The 15,560-nt window shown below is 36.5% G+C and overlaps 1 pseudogene; it reads right to left on the bottom strand.

Moving 5' to 3' along the window:
• Window positions 1-390: 390 nt before the first annotated feature.
• On the bottom strand, window positions 391-13,960 carry LOC128018101 (H(+)/Cl(-) exchange transporter 6-like; annotated as a pseudogene).
• Window positions 13,961-15,560: the final 1,600 nt, after the last annotated feature.

The following is a 15,560-nucleotide window of genomic DNA, read 5'->3' on the forward strand; positions in this document are numbered from 1 at the left end:
TTTTTATTTTAACAAAAAAGGAGCCTTCTTGAACAATGATTTTTACACCGTTTTCCTTCTGATGCCTGAAATAGGGGATTTGTTTCGATTATTAAACAATATAGTTCTGTATGAATAAATGAAGTAATATGAAATTAATAAATATGACACTGAAACTGCCAGTAGGTGACAGCAAGTCCCTGTTTTAATAAATGATTCACTGAATCATTCTGTCAAACGATTCGTTCAAAACGGCTGTATAATAAAGTTAACACATTTGTGATCGCATGTATCTTTTTTCTATAATTGCTTTTATTATAAGGGCATGCTAACTGCCCCTAATAGAATGTCTTTGCAAAAAAATAACAAAAACACTGCTTGAATTCAAAGTCGGTGACATACTGGATAATGTCAGCTCTCAGTGTCTCTCTGTCCCTCACAGTCACACATCCAGCACAAGAACATTATGACAGGGGAATGACTTTAAACTCTATAATCAAGGAAAAATCACGGTAGGTGGTTTCTATCCTTCTTTGTCACTGTGTTTCCATCGACACGCTGAAATGTTTGTGTGGTATACATACCTCTCCCACAGCACTGACTACAGGTAAGTGTCGAAGCCCCATGGTCCTGAAGAGATTGAATACTTGGGAGACGCGTGTGTTTGGAGAGACTGTGTATGGACAAGGGTTCATATAAGGAGTCACGTCCTGTAACAAAAAAAAAAAATCATAAAATTAGGCTAATTATGTCTGAGATAGACCGCTGAACAAACTGTCATCATTTGCATGACTCACTTTACAACAAGAGCACTTCAACACTTCCAATTAACTCCAATTAACAGCACACATCACAGATGACTGACGTGCAGAGCACTAGTTCATGAGCTGCTGAAGAGGACTGTACCACAATCATGCGTGGATCGAGAAGGGCCAGGTCCAGATCGTGGATGTCAGGGAATCGTGGGTAATCCTCGGTCATCTCTGAATGAGAGAGCCGTCGCTGCGAGGCGCTCTACAGAGACAGAGGTTGTGTTTAATAGTGCGGTGAACAGTATCGAAACGGTCTGATTACCACTAAAGAAACCCTTCTGAAAAAGTACTACACTTTTTACTTATTATTCAAATCATATACTTTAAAAGGCTATAATTGCATACAAATTTTATGCAACATTTTAAGACTCTTATTTGCATTTTATTTGGAATTGGTGATTAAACAACACCTAACAGTTTAAATGTATATTACATGCTTTTTTTGACCACTTTTAAGTAGTATCGTACTTAAGTACTTAAGTTAAGTAGTGTATCGTCACGAGCCACAGGGTTCAGTTTAGTTCTGTTTGTGCATCTTTTAAGTATATTTTAAATATAATTTCTACTAAAATAGACATGTCATGTATTTTAATATATCTGTCATTTAGTAAAAAGTGAATGCATTAAATGTAATATCAATTAGCACTTAATATTTAACATTATAATCAAATACATTACATGTGCTTTTTAGTATTTAGTCAACACATCAAGTGCACTTCTTTAAAGCATGCCAAAAAATTATAAAATAATACTTCAAATTACGGCTGGGCGATATATCTAACGATATGATCATGCACATTTAGTCAGTTATCTGGTTTCGTGATTAGCAGTAAATCGACATCACCTGCTTTCAAATGGAGCGGCATTTAATAGACGCGTTCATTACCGAAGGCAAATTTTTATTTTTTATTTTTTACTTTATAGCAAAGTGCACTCTTTAAAAGTATGTTAAGAAACAGTAATGCATGCACACTCTCCAAGTGCACTAAAGTGGCCTTATATTTCAGTAATATTATTATAATCAAAAGTGATGGTCTGACCGCCTTTGAAAAGACTGAAAGAGTAAGATGAAGAAAATAAAGGCAAGAGACAAGGAGAAGAGAGAGGAAGAGACCAAACAAAAGGGAGGAAGAGAGAAGACTCCAGTAGAAGGGGTCTGACGGACACTGACCAACGGGTTTTCAGCGTATCAGCAGGTTGACGAAACAGATGGGAATCATGACTAAAACATAAAATAAAATAAATGTAAAATGTTCTGCGTCTTCTTCTTGCTTTATGGCCGATCGCAGAGTTATAAGTACATTACCACCACCTATCTCTCAAATGGACCACTGACAGTATCTACAATCTCAATTAGGTGTGTCAATGGTCCACTTGAGAGATAGGTGGCGGTAATGTACTTATAAGTCTGCGATCGGCCATAAAGCAAGAAGAAGCAGCCTCCTCTCGCACCTGCTGCTTGAGAACAGTTCGGACATTGCATGAATCAGACGTAAAAAAAAACAACAACAACAACAAAAACAACAACAAAAAAAAACTAATACTGTTCGGTTTTCTTGCACAGACGAATCATTTCATGTCTTAACACATTGATGTATCGTCACAAGCCACAGGGTTTAAATTAGTGTTGTTTGTGCATGATTTTTGTTTGTTTTATTGTATGTTTTAGCCCTGATTCCCATCCACTTACATTATAAGACTGACAGACTGCAACGGTTTGAGTTAAACGTCAACTGTTCTACTGAAGAAACAAAGTCACCTACATCTTGGATGCCCTGGGGGTGAGCAGAGAAACATCACATTTACATTTTTGGGTGAACTATCCCTTTAAGTTCAAAGTGTCACTAAATGCTGTTTTTGGTGTAGGAAACCTTGAATACAATTTAATGGACTTCTAGCTATAATCACTATACAAGTACAGAATATGGAGTAAATATTTGTGTGACAATATCCACTACATGCAGAGTACTGTCGTACAACTCTGTCTTGTGTAATGTTCGACTCCGTGTTCTCTTAAGATCTATGCTTTTCAGCAGCAACAGGGTGATGATTATAGTTCTGGAGGTGAAAGGTCAAAGTTCATCGCCTGACCTCCTCTCCAGCATCTTCTGAAGGATGTCCTGCCCTTCCTCCGCCGGCTCCACAGCGGTCTGCTCGTCACACACGTTGCGCAGCTCACTTGACGGGTATGATTTCATGGACTGACATCTCCAGAGTCTGTTCTCGTCAACACGCTGCTTTTCTGAGGGACGGGAAACAAAAAGACATACTATAAGGATTGATTTGTTAACATTAATGCATTAGGTATCATGAACTAACAATGAACAATCATATTACAGCATTTATTAATACTACTATTATTACTATTAATACATTAAACATATGAAGAGTAATAGTTATTTGTAAAATTTTACAGTATATTCAATTTTACAAGTTAAAATGACATTTGTTCATGTACTATAAACAAACATCAATTTATATATTATGTAAAAATATTATAAACTAATGTTAATGAATTAAAACAATGCAAACACTGTACCAACATACAGACACACACACACACACACACACACACACACACACACACATATATATATATATATATATATATATATATATATATATATATATATATATATACATATATATATAACTCCACTGATGCTCTGTAAAAATAAACTCCATCCACTGGTCCCTTAATGCTGTTTCTCTTTTGGTAATCTGTGCAGGGTTGTCTTGCCCTGGCAACCAAAAACACACTTCTTTTGTGACATTTCGCGACGCTCTCGCTCTGATCAGTGAAGTCTGTTGTGCTCTCAGTGCTCTGCTATACGGGAGCACGCACTCTTCCGGCAGACGTGCCTCAGGACCCATATAAGGAAATTCCGCTCCATCTAACGTCACACAGACCCATACTCGAAAAAACGTTTTTTTGTTTTTATGTTTGAGCTTATATATCTGTATTATTATAACAGTCTGAGTGATTCTGATTCCTGAACAGTAAACTTTGAAGTGTCAGCAATGTGAACAAATGTTGATTATGTATCTAGTCAGAAAGAATCATGAGCAGAAACCTTTTTATTTTGGGTATGTCATTTCTGTCTCAATGCCAAAAAATGGGGGGGTGACTGGTAAGGGGTTAAAGGCGTGTCCATGTGGAGATAGTCAACACTGTAAATTTCATCTTGTAGCCGACAAGAAAACCTTTGTTCATTAATAAATATTTAAAATGTCTCATTTTTCACAATTATTAGGCTATTTCTGCCTGTGCTTTGTGGCAAACTTAATGCATGTGCTTGAGCATGGAATATATTAAGACTTGATTATGTAAATTTAATAGATAATAGATTCACACCTTTATCTCGACCCCCACAAGCCATACAGAACCAACTGAACTGAACTCGGTCTGTTTTCTGGCTGTGAGGAACGGTGTGTTGTCATGTTACTGGGTTGAAACAATAGACTGTATAAAAACATGGACGTAGTGTCCGTGACATCACCCATAGGTTTCCGAAGGGAGTTTTTGAAACCAAAAGTGGGCGGAGCGGGCCGTCGCCATCTTGGCAGCGCGTCACTCCGGGGTAATCAAAAATAGGCAAAAAGGCGGAAGCTGGTTGCTAAAACCACGCCCACCTAGCGCCGGCGGTGACATCAGCGGCAATCAACCTGTCACTCAAGTGGCCACGCCCTTAATTATGCAGAACTTTAAGGCTTAATATAATTTAAACGGATGAGTTATAAAAAAATTCACCCCCCTCACAGTTGTCATGAAGGGTAAAATTAACTATATAGGACCAACAATCTTTTTTGCACCAGGCTGTAAACATGTTTATACACATTTAATTACTGTTTTAATAACAATAGCATGCATAAGATCTATCTCTTTCAATTTTTAATGAGTAGTCTGTAGCCTAAGATTATCCAAAGTTTTGAAATTAACTCACTGTACATTTTATTTTAAGATGTTATCATCATAATGTTATTGTTGTTTTACTTCCTCCTTTTATCTCGTTTTACAATTACAATCATTCACAAATGATTTTAACACGCGACTGAATTGCAGTTAACGCCGTGGCCTTGCGGCAGCGGTAATACCCATTTTGGTTGCCTACCTACTGTTCATCAAGAAATACTGACAGCTAAGCATTTTGATCTTATTTGTAAACAACGACAATAACTTTTTGTGATGGCTTCAATGTTTATTTAAAGAAATGTTGAGCAAGTTAAAGGCTTTTTGCAGGTTCTAAGCTTTTTGCAGCACCATTGTGTTTCAAAGACAAAACTAAAGCGAATGAGAAAAACTGTATTATTTCAGGTCAATTCTCCATGATAATCTGATCTCTAATTATGGCTCAGTTCCTTAGTTAAAATGTAGACCATTGTATTTGACCATTGTGTTTGATCACTCAGAAGTTATATTTTACCAAAGTACATGAGCAGAGTATCAAATCTGATAAAAAATTCTGAGGGAGACATTTAAATATAAAAAACAAAAAACAAAAAAAAAACCTGTCTGTTTGCTCCATCTTGTGGTCAAAACGCTGTAGTTCAAGTCTGGTGTTGTGCTGTACCTTAAATTTGGTATTGTTGCTTATGAGGATATTGCCCTTCATGAACTCCTTCCCATTGTCTCTGTTCTCGGTGACGACGGGGAACGCGTGATATACTGTGGTCCTCAGGATGCTGACCAGAGACTGGATAAGAGTGTGAGGATACACGTATGACAGGTTGGGCTCCATGATGTCACTGGCTGTTAATCTGAGAGATGAAGAGAAAAAAATCACATAAATAAATAAAAAAACGAGACAAATAAGTCACAGCAGACAAAAAACTGTGTATATAACAATCCGGTTGAGAAGAAAAAAAAAAAATGAAGGCATACAGTATTTGGACGCTTAATGAACGAATATCATTGCATTAGAAAAAAAAACATCATACTTTTCTTAGAACTTGCATTAGATGACAAATAATGCTATGCAACAAAGACATGAAATTAAGTGTAGTTTAATATTTAAAAACTCCTGGGCAACAAACTGTGGCAAGTGTAATAAAATGGTCTCACTTGTCCATCTCAACCTCTGTTTCCCATTCCAGCAGCAGGACTCCCTTCAGGTGAATATGAATATCATATATTCCCTTTTTAAAGAAATCGCCCGTCCACTTGGCCACCTGACAGACAAACAAAGCTGTATGTGTAAACTCATTAAATTCTGATTTTGCTATATTAGGAAGACGTTCTTAAAGTATGGACTCTGCTATAATTTAAACAATTTGATTCATTAATCACACAAACATCCCAGATGATGATTTCCCATATAAAAAAAAAACCTTGCATTCAGATATAATGTCATATAATGATTTTTGCATTCCTACCATCAGTGTTATGATAATGGGAAGTCCGTATGTGATCTCATTGGTTGATTCAATTAAGATGACTGTCAGGCTGATGGTCATTCTGACCACTCCTCCTAGAAAGGCAGCTGTTCCAATCAAGGCAAAGGTCCCCGAATATATTTGCATGTGAAAGTTGCTGCAATTACACACATCAAAAAAAAACAGCATTATACCAGTGTGGGATGAGAAATTTGATGCATAAGACATAATAAATGTATGTGTCCTGTTCCAACAGGTGCCCTTGGTAGTTCTTATTAGAGTGTAAACTGGAATAAATCTTACATTTTTAGGACGTTGGCCACTAGGCGCCCAAGTGATGCTCCACAGAGAAGAGATGGGACGAACAGACCACTGGGAACAGACACACCATACGTCCAACCGCTCAGACAAAAATACAGCACAAAGAACAGCGAGAGCATGACGGGACTGAAGGTAGCTGTCAACAAAACCAGACAAAGGAGGGAGAAACAGACAGAAAATAGTTAGAATAATGGTATGTGCTTCTCAGAAACATCAACACGATTTGTATTTTTACCTCAAATGTATATTTCATTTTTTATTTTATTTGTTTGAGTTGATCTACACTGCCGTTTAAATGTTAGGGCTCAGCGCGATTTTTTGTGCGTGTTTTATGTAGAAATATCTTATGCTCATCAAGAATGATTTCTAAAGGACCACAGGAGACTGAAGACTGGAGAAAAGATGCTGAAAATTCAGCTTTACATCACAGGTATAACTTATATTTTACAATATATTGACATTGAAAACAGTTATTTTAAATTCCAATATTATTTCACTATATTACATTTTTTTTTCTGTATTTTTGATCAAATAAATGCAGCCTTGATGAGCATAAAAAACATTTAAAACCTCACTGATCCCAAACTTTTGAACAGCAGTGTGTTCGAAGTTCAACGAAACTCCACTGTTAAACAATTTAATAAATGCATGATGTTTCCAATCTCATTGTTTAACTGTAATCTCAATATTGACCGCAATAAATAACACGATTATGACTTTTAAGGCTCTAATACAGGTTGAGGTGGAGTAAATTCCACAATTTTCATTTTTGGGGGTAAAGTTTATAGCTTAAAGCTAAATATTCTGAAATGCCAATGAAGAACCTGAACAAAAACTGATTGCAAACACAGTTTATCGCTGCATGTAATTTTATTACCATTCTGGTGGAAGAGCTGGTGGATTGCCACTTCTTGAGGGTTGAAGAACAGGGTTGCCATGTCATTATAAGTGTTGTTATAGCAGAAGAAGCGTCGTACGGTTGAGTTCACCTCCTCGTTTACAGACCCCTACAAAACCATTACTGCACTTACAAACTATCTGATGCATAATGCACACAAAAAGGCACAGCTTTCTCAAACTGGCAAGTTGTAACTTTATAACAATATAACAATATATATATACACACAAACCCGATTCCAAAAAAGTTGGGACACTGTACAAATTGGGAGTAAAAAAGGAATGGAATGATTTACAGATCTCATAAGCTTATATTTTATTCACAATAGACTATAGATAACATATCAAATGTTCAAAGGTCATTCCAAATATTGGCTTATTTTGGATTATTTTGGAGCTACACATTTAAAAAAAAAAGTTTTTACAGGTAGCAATAAGAGGCTGGAAAAGTAAAATGTACATATAAGGAACAGCTGGAGGACCAATTTGTAACATATTAGGTCAACTGGTAACATGATTGGGTATAAAAAGAGCCTCTCAGAGTGGCAGTGTCTCTCAGAAGTCAAGATGGGCAGAGGATCACCAATTCCCCCAATGCTGTGGTGAAATATAGTGGCGCAATTTCAGAAAGGAGTTTCTCAGAGAAAAATTGCAAAGAGTTTGAAGTTATCATCATCTACAGTGCAGAATATCATCCAAAGATTCAGAGAATCTGGAACAATCTCTGTGCGTAAGGGTCAAGGCTGGAAACCCATACTGGATGCCCGTGATCTTCGGGGCTTTAGACGGCACTGCATCACATACAGGAATGATACTGTAATGGAAATCACAACATGGGCTCAGGAATACTTCCAGAAAACATTGTCGGTGAACACAATCCACCGTGCCAATCGCCGTTGCCGGAAGCCATATCTAGACATGATCCAGAAGTGCAGGCGTTTTCTCTGGGCCAAGGCTCATTTAAAATGGACTGTGGCAAAGTGGAAAACTGTTCTGTGGTCAGACGAATCTAAATTTGAAGTTATTTTTGGAAAACTGGGAGGCCATGTCATCCGGACTAAAGAGCACAAAGACAACCCAAGTAGTTATCAGCGCTCAGTTCAGAAGCCGGCATCTCTGATGGTGTGGGGTTGCATGAGTGTGTGTTGCATGGGCAGCTTACACATCTGGAAAGTCACCATCAATGCTGAAAGGTATATCCAAGTTCTAGAACAACATATGCTCCCATCCAGACGTCGTCTCTTTCAGGGAAGACCTTGTATTTTCCAACATGACAATGCCAGACCACACACTGCATCAGTTACAATATCATGTCTGGTCCTGCGACTTATAGATCAGCTGCGACTTATCAAAATTAATTTGACATGAACCAAGAGAAATGAACCAAGAGAAAAAAATTTACCATCTACAGCCACAAGAGGGCGCTCTATGCTGCTCAATGCAAAGGAAGCTGGTCTGAGACTGACCTGTGTTGATGTGTTGTTATTGGTGAAGCCTAAATCTCGACACTCCCCCAGAGTCACTGAGGCCATGAAGATCACGAGTGTGGTCACCATACACACCAGCAGACTCTCCAGCACCCTGCCAGTCAAACAAACACAGCGTCAAATGCCTGTTATCTGATATTCTCCAGTTGTTTTAAGTAGCTTTATTCAATATTGAATCCATATAACAGAGATCTCTCTTGGGTACCTGGTTTATCTTGCTTTGGGGTGAACATTTCTCAAGCGGTATTTTGCAAGGCGTTTGTTGATGCAGTTGAAAAGAGAGTCGAACTACTGCCACCCCCATTAACACAAAAAACGCCAAATCTACTGCCGTCCACAAGTGACATGTCTTATCTCCATCTACACACTGTAGAGAGGCAAACAGTTAACACCACACACCTAACTGATTCCCAGTTATTACTTAGAAGTCAACACAAAATTGCAATCGAATGCCAAGGCTGAAGCTCAAGATAATGTTAATTTATCTCAGTAGCTTTCATTAATTATTATTGCCGTAACATGTATCACATTAATTTAACCTAAACTCTTGCATCAACAATTTTAATTTAAAAGTTGCATTAAAGGTGCTGTATGTAGGATTGACACCAAGTGGTTGAACTAGGTTTAGCAATCCAAATTCAAAATATTGGAGAGGAGATTTTTTAATTTTTTTTTTAACCCTGTCCCTCCTCCATTAGTCTCAGCCTCAGACGTCACGTCCACAGACCATCGCCTAAACGTCTGACGGATATGGGAGATAAAAGTGGAAACACTTCAGGAGTTTTGAAGTCATCATCGTACTGGTTGAATTATTCAGGACTTCCATTAGATGTGTGTGACGCGTTCTTTAATGACCTGCATGGAAACAAAGACGCCGTGGCGCCAAACCCCTTCACGAAAGAAGAAAGCTGTTGAGTTTACAACTGTGACGACAAGCGCTTATCAGGATCAACTAAACGCTGGATATTTCAAAGTATGTACAATATTTCAAGTTTGCAGCACAGAGTCTTTAAAGCGCTTCCAGGAGTTTTACGCACCAGTCTGATATTGCACCGACATTTCTACACCTCAAAATCTGACGCTAAAATGAAACAAACCATGATTGGTTGTTTGACATGCAGTCTACAGGTCTGGCTATGCCAGACTGTTCCTCCTCAGACTTGATGCACACGCAGGTTTCCAGATTGACGACACCAACAGGAACAAATGCACTTGATGATGGATGCAGTGAAATACACTGTGTTTTCCGCCAATTGGCAACCCCAAAATAAAATAAAAATAAAATTGCTGAAATATAATTGGGTAAACTGGCAGTGGGCAGGTTACAGAATCCAAAACAGAAACCGAAATTCTGTACCGAAACACACATTTTCAAAGGAGAATAACTGACTGTAGCATTGCTTTTCAGAAAAACAAGTATGTTAACTTAGCATGTTTCTTAAATATCTGCATATTATGGTATCTGTGTATTATGGTTAGTATATTGTGGTATCTGCGTATTATGGTTAGTATATTGTGGTATCTGTGTATTATGGTTAGTATATTATGGTATTTGCGTATTATGGTTAGTATATTATGGTATCTGTGTATTATGGTTAGTATATTATGGTATTTGCGTATTATGGTTAGTATATTATGGTATCTGTGTATTATGGTTAGTATATTATGGTATTTGCGTATTATGGTTAGTATATTATGGTATCTGCGTATTATGGTATCTGCATATTAAGGTATATGCGTATTATGGTTAGTATATTATGGTATCTGCGTGTTATGGTTAGTATATTATGGTATATGCGTATTATGGTATCTGCGTATTATGGTTAGTATATTATGGTATATGCGTATTATGGTATATGCGTATTATGGTATCTGCGTATTATGGTTAGTATATTATGGTATCTGCGTATTATGGTACCTGCGTATTATGGTTAGTATATTATGGTATTTGCGTATTATGGTTAGTATATTATGGTATCTGTGTATTATGGTTAGTATATTATGGTATTTGCGTATTATGGTTAGTATATTATGGTATCTGTGTATTATGGTTAGTATATTATGGTATTTGCGTATTATGGTTAGTATATTATGGTATCTGCGTATTATGGTATCTGCATATTAAGGTATATGCGTATTATGGTTAGTATATTATGGTATCTGCGTGTTATGGTTAGTATATTATGGTATATGCGTATTATGGTATCTGCGTATTATGGTTAGTATATTATGGTATATGCGTATTATGGTATATGCGTATTATGGTATCTGCGTATTATGGTTAGTATATTATGGTATCTGCGTATTATGGTACCTGCGTATTATGGTTAGTATATTATGGTATCTGCGTGTTATGGTTAGTATATTATGGTATATGCGTATTATGGTTAGTATATTATGGTATCTGCGTATTATGGTATCTGCGTATTATGGTACCTGCGTATTATGGTTAGTATATTATGGTATCTGCGTATTATGGTTAGTATATTATGGTATCTGCGTATTATGGTATCTGCGTATTATGGTTAGTATTTTATGGTATCTGCGTATTATGGTATCTGCGTATTATGGTTAGTATATTATGGTATCTGCGTATTATGGTATCTGCGTATTATGGTTAGTATTTTATGGTATCTGCGTATTATGGTATCTGCGTATTATGGTATCTGCGTATTATGGTTAGTATATTATGGTATCTGCGTATTATGGTATCTGCGTATTATGGTTAGTATATTATGGTATCTGCGTATTATGGTATCTGCGTATTATGGTTAGTATATTATGGTATCTGCGTATTATGGTATCTGCGTATTATGGTAAGTATATTATGGTATCTGTGTATCATGGTTAGTATATTATGGTACCTGCGTATTATGGTACCTGCGTATTATGGTATTTTAATGATTTAGTGGAGTCAAAATCTTACATACAGCACCTTTAAATACAAAAGCAGGCTAAAACAGTGATGATTAAATTCTGTCATTGGTTAACTTTTTTTTTCTTTCCCCTAGTTGACATCAGATTTAAAATAATAATAATAATAATAATAATAATAGCTACAAGAATTTCATTCAATTTGATAAATAAGATTTTTATTATTATTATTATTATTATTATTTAGAATACCATGAATCGATAATGAATCATTCACAGTGATAAGTAATAAATACATACAAATATTTAAATATTTACCTGATGTTATGTGCTGGGGTGTGAATTTCAAAGGTGCTTGATTTAATAAAATGGTGCTTTAAAAAGTCCTTGAATGTGGTGTTCATGAAAGAGTGGGAACCCTGTGAAAGGAGATGACATGACGGGATTGGGGTTGGTCATGTTACTTCTATATGATCACCTAATTTACATATCAACACAATACGGGTGTAATGTACACAGAAGTCACGGTTCGGTACGTACATCGGTTTTGGGGTCAATGTTCACTACGAGTTCGGTACAACAGGAAATGTATTTTTTCATTTATTTTGAACAGACAGCAGTGCTACATTGTACTTGATTTGAATGTCAAGATTTCAAGCAAAAACAGAATGGTCTGACTTTAGTGAAGTTATGCTACATAAGACACCTGTAGAAAACAAAAACAGCAGATGGACTGAATGAAAATGCATATTTATTTTTTGACAGCAGATGGCTGTCTACCTATTATGCCCCTTTTTACAAGACATAAGTCTCTGATGTCCCCAGTGTGTGAATGTGAAGTTTTAGCTCAAAAATTCCCCACAGAGAATTTTGTATAGCTTTTTAAAATTGCCATTTTTAGAGTATGAGCCAAAACGTCCTTTTTTTGTGTGTTTGTCCTTCTGGAATGACTGCCTCTGACTGACTGAATACATCAGTACCGCTACACCCCACAACACAACCTGAATGCATGTATTTAAAGGGCTTTAATGTTGTTTTCTGTAGCTTTTCTTCCTTAAACTCTCCAAAGTTGAGCAGGCCGGGCAGCTGGAACGATCCCCATTTACTGATGTTGATCCCAGAACGAAAGAAGTTGAGTGTAAAAGTGGCAGACATGGAGCAGAACAACTATAAGAGACAGAGAGAGAAGTATAAACTGAACTTTCTCAACACACACCAAAAATACATCGCCAAAACCCTACATAATATATCCACATTCCACTTTCCATGTGAGGGCCTGGTTCCAGAAGGACGACCCCTCCTCCAGACTGAAGAGGGTGCCCCCTATAGGTGCCCCGAAGGCAGCCGCGACTCCAGCCGCTGCACCCACCGACACAAAATCCCTCTTGTCCCTGAACAGATTAATAAATAGAATAATATACAACAGTTCTCTAAAGATACATTTGATAACGCAAAACTAATTTGTTTAAACATTTGGATTTCCGTTTTTTTTACAAACTGATCAAATATTCTTCTCTGCACTTTTTTTTTCTTCCTATTTTTTGTCCATAAAGAAATAGATCACAATACAGAAGTAAAATGGGTTTGAATTAGGGGCGGACGATATGACTACAATCCTATTTCACAGTGCGTCAAATTTAATTTCACGATAACGATATCTCTCTCGATATTGCTATTTTTATTATAGTTATTAAAAATAAGCAAATTCCAAACACAGCAGACAATCTGAATGTCACTAATATTTAACATTTATTTTGTGCAATGTAATGAATGATTTAGTGGCTGCTGTGATGTAGTGCTCACCTCTCACTGCGGAAATAGGGAAAGTGAAAGCGGATCTTCTTGAAAGTGATGCTCTGAAACTTATCGGAGAAACAAGCATGCATTCATTAGACCTCGAGTATGACTGTGACCAGAGAGATGATGCATGAATGAATCACCTGGTAACATTCAGAACACATAATCATTAACCATCAGAAGATCAGTACTTTGTTTATTACTCAGTGTTTAATACATGAGCATGTGGAGGAGTACCTGAGGAAGCCCTGCTCCTAATATCGCTCCACTGTGAATCACTGGTCCCTCTTTACCCACAAACAGTCCTGAGACAAAGACAACCCTGAATCAGCATATAACTACTTCTAAAAGGCATTTCTCTGTCATCTGGCTGCATGTAATTCATGACATGTTACCAGAATAAAGCCATCTTACACACATTTCTTATAAACCGGAAAGGTAACTTTTGATTTCTGGGATACCAGGCCCAGCCGCAACAGGCTATTACACAGGACAAACAAAAAAATTATTATTAATAAATATTAGATTAAATGCTGAATATATATTATATGAATACTGTTTTAATATTCTTATCACATTAGATGCAGTATATACATACACATACCTATACACTTGACAGTTAAAAGCCTGGAATTAAGATTAAAAAAGAAAAATTCTTCAGTCTCTTATGCTCGCCAAGGTTGCAATTTAATTTATTCCTATGGTGGCAAAGCTGATTTTTCAGCAGGAGACTTCTTAAAACAAAAACAAAAAATTACTTAATTATTTAATTTAAAAAATCTTAATTATTCCACACTTAAGTCAGTCCTTCTTGATGCAAATTATGTCTCTTCTTGTAATGATATTCAATATAAAGCAATAGAAAACAAAAGCTGAATTTAAGTTTATTGCCACATCAGCTTCACAGGCTATTAAAAGACGATTACAAAAAAGTAGTGCACATAAATTTCTATAAAATATATTTTGCATTTGCTTTCAGCAATAGAAACAAATCTAGCAGTCTAATAAATCTAGCAGTCAGTGCTACAATGATTGTTGGTTCTCTGATGGTTTGCTTTGATCCTATTTTGAAAGTCACTTAAAGGTCCGGTTTTTCGTGCTTTTTTGAAGCTTTGGTTGTGTTTCCAGTGTGCAATATAACATGTGTTCATGTTTTGTGTGTAAAAAAACATCATTTTTTTAATGTTTTGATTCAATATTTAAGGTGGACTTATTAATTAGGTGCAAGAGTAGTAGTGATGGTTAAAATAATAGATTAATGCTGAAATAGTAAATTTAGCCTTGTTCCTAGATGGACAGAGAGTGGAAAGTAATAGATCAAATGAGGAGATGGAGATAGAGGAAGAAAAAGAGGGAGATGTAGAGGCACAAGTGAAAGAAAGAGAACAGGGAAAGGCAAGCCAGGAGACAGATGCTGGTGAGAAAGAGGAAAATGTAGAGTGTTTTCTGTAGTTTTTACTATAACAGCTGTTCTTAATTATTCTGTAGAACAGAGAAGAAAAAGCCATCAGGTAGGGACAATTTAAGACATTTCAGTTTCTAATCCCAGAGCTATTATTATTTTAAACTTAAAATTGTATTCTCTATTGTTTCTTTTTCAAAACTGCATCAAAGCATTTGAAAAATATATAACCTTATTGATATTTTGAGCAGCGCCATTTAAAGCCTTGTTCCATGCGCCCCTCTTATACTTTGAGCACCTGCCCATCCAAAGGTCTCTGCATAGCCCTGTTCAGAGGGACTGTCAGCCACGTTAAAAAAGTTAACCGCTTAAGTCATTTGTGGATTAATGCGTATTAGTGACACGAACCATTTAAAGTGCCAACCCTTTAAAGTTTGAGCATATTGTTTGCAAACTGCAATTGATTAATTAAAAACAAAGTAGTTGATATGCTGTGTTGTTTTTGTTGTTTAGTAGCAGTAATATGCAGTTATTAGCCGTGTCCTCTGTATTTTTTGTTGGTTTTCATGAGACCCCCCTTGAAATGACCAGGACCCCCCATTGCCCCCCAATCAAAAT

The sequence above is a fragment of the Carassius gibelio genome, chromosome A8 (assembly GCF_023724105.1).
Source record: "Carassius gibelio isolate Cgi1373 ecotype wild population from Czech Republic chromosome A8, carGib1.2-hapl.c, whole genome shotgun sequence".
NCBI lineage: Eukaryota > Metazoa > Chordata > Actinopteri > Cypriniformes > Cyprinidae > Carassius > Carassius gibelio.